Source organism: Mustela putorius, unplaced genomic scaffold (genome assembly GCF_011764305.1).
Source record: "Mustela putorius furo isolate JIRA1106 unplaced genomic scaffold, ASM1176430v1.1 tig00003856_pilon_pilon_pilon, whole genome shotgun sequence".
NCBI lineage: Eukaryota > Metazoa > Chordata > Mammalia > Carnivora > Mustelidae > Mustela > Mustela putorius.
This window is the reverse complement of record NW_025422008.1, coordinates 2,494,841-2,497,235: the sequence shown is the minus strand read 5'-3', so window position 1 is coordinate 2,497,235 and position 2,395 is coordinate 2,494,841. Positions and strand designations below refer to the sequence as shown.

The window sequence follows — 2,395 nt, the reverse complement described above, 5'->3', positions numbered from 1 at the left end:
GAGGAGAGAGCCAAGCAGAGCAGAGCAGAACAGGAGAGGAGAAGAGAACAGAGGAAAGCAGAGGAGAGGAGAGCAGAGAAGAGGAGAGGAGGGAAGGCCAGATGGCCAGCTGGGCCAGGCCTAGGGTGCTGGGTGGGCGCTGAGCACACCCCGCGTGCGCCCCAATGACACACCCGGTTGCCACCTGGGGAGGCATGCGGCAGCGGGGCTGGGGAGTCCCGGGATGAGAGAGTGCCTGGATGGACTTTGGCGAGGCCCCGGTGCCACAGGCGTCTGGGCCCCTGGGCGGGAGGGCTGGGAGGCAGACGCCAGGCCCAGAGCAAGCGGAGTGGGGAGCCACGGGGCACACCAGGGCCCAGGAAGTGTGCAGCAGGCTCTTGGGGCGGCCAGCTGCCCCAGTAGGTTTCTATGGCCATACCACCCTTAACGCGCCCGATCTCGTCTGATATTGGAAGCTAAGCAGGATTGGGCCTGGTTAGTACTTGGATGGGATTCCGCCTGGGAATATACCGGGTGCTGTAGGCTTTTTTTCGCACCCAAACACTTGTCTTTGGCCTTCCTCTTGTATCTCCCCCTTCGGCCTCCCTCCCTCTCCCTTGGCCGCCACCGCTCGGCGAACTGGCCAACGCAGCAGCCTCCCAATAGTCCCTGAACACCTCAGCCCCTGAGGCCGGCTCCTCACGCCCCTGACCCCCTGACACCTGGCCATCCCAGGCGCAGCATTGCAGGCCCCTAGCCCCAAAAGGGCGGCCCACAGCACAGGCGGCCGGCCACAACCCAGCATTTCCGCCTCCACTCCAGGAAGCCCACCCATACCTCAGACAGCCTTGGGGGGCTGCTGGCAGGGCGGGGCAGTATTGGAGGTGGCCCAGGGGCCAGAGTCAGGGAAAGGGGGACCGGGGTGAGGACCACGGCCATAGACGCGGAGAGGGGCGTGGGGGAAATGATGGGAGTCTCCCTGTTGTGAGGAAAGAGAGATTGGAATTCAGGAAGGCTGGAGTGATGAAAAGGCCATGGTTTCCTGAGAGAAGCAAGTCAAGTAGAAAACAAGCTCTTGAAAATACACACTGGAGTCCTCTTGAGTCCTCGCTCCATAGGAAGCAGTGTGAGTCTAAGAAAATGCTCCAGATTCTAACAGAGAGTCAAGGCAACGGAACGAGCTGGTTGCCAAGAATCCTACAAGGCATGAGGTCATTGGAGGGAAGAGTTCTTCTGGCTAAGTCAGAATATTCAGTAGAAACACGGTAAGGAGCATGTGTTCGGAGCGGGATGAAATGATCCCTCCAAGAAAGCTGACTCTACAGATTCCCTAAACAAGGAGGAGAACAACTGTAAAAAGTGTCAGAATTACCTCCTAATCTCTCGCTGCCTGTGTGACCGCCAGTAAAAGGAGGCAGAGAGTAGCCTCCAAAGGACTCAGGTCATCGAAATGAAGGCAGTTCAAAAGGGAAAGGGAAGAAGGAATAGACGGGAAAAAGAAAATACGCCTAGCGAGGTAGTAGACGTCAACTTTAACATTTCAACAATGACCTTCAGAGTGAATGACTGAAATTCTATTGAAAAAAAAAAAAAAAGACCTCAATAGGTCAGTGAAAAATAAACTCTACATAGAAGGATGCAGAGGCTAGTATAGATTTAGTGGAAAGAAAAAGGATGGAATGGGCTAGACCATACCCAAACGAATCCTCAAAGTCTGCTTTTCCCAGGTCTTGAGAAGGGACAATGGAAAGACACCCGATCAATGAACAGAGACAGAAGACATTTCAGAACAACAAAGGATCCTTTTAGAAAGACATGGCTATCCTCAAGGTGTCTGCATGCGATGAGAAAACTCATGGAGATCAACCACATTCAAGCCCATCAAAGAAGGCTCAAGACTAATTAGTGGAAAGCTTGTCTTTCTTTCCTTGAGAGAGAATGAGTGAGAGAGAGTATGAGAGAGGAGAAGGTCAGTGGGAGAAGCTGACTCCCCAAGGAACTGGGAGCCCGAGGCGGGACGAGATCCTGCCAGTCCGGGGTCATGACCTGAGCCCAAGGCAGTGGCTGAACTAACAGAGCCACGCAGGTGCCCGTCTCCAGAAATTGGTCAACAACAGCTGTGGAGCACATGGTCGGCACCCTCAGTCAAGTGCCCAACTCTTGGTTCTGGCTCTGGTGGTGATCTGGGGCTCTTGAGAGTGAGCCCTAAGGCAAGCTCTGGGCTCAGAGCAGAGTCCGCTAGGTCTCTCTTTGGGTTCTGCCCTTCCCCCCTCCCCTACTCAAGAGTGCTCTTGCCCTAAAAAACACTAGGAAAACACTTCACAGAAATGAACAATGGTTGAGATTGGGAGGGGTGGGAAGAGAAGCAACCGGCCACGGGGCCAGCGGGAGGTGACCGGGATGCTGCCCGCCCTCC

The 2,395-nt window shown here is 54.9% G+C and overlaps 1 pseudogene; it reads left to right on the top strand.

The window, feature by feature from the left end:
- Positions 1-404: 404 nt before the first annotated feature.
- On the top strand, positions 405-525 carry LOC123387591 (annotated as a pseudogene).
- Positions 526-2,395: the final 1,870 nt, after the last annotated feature.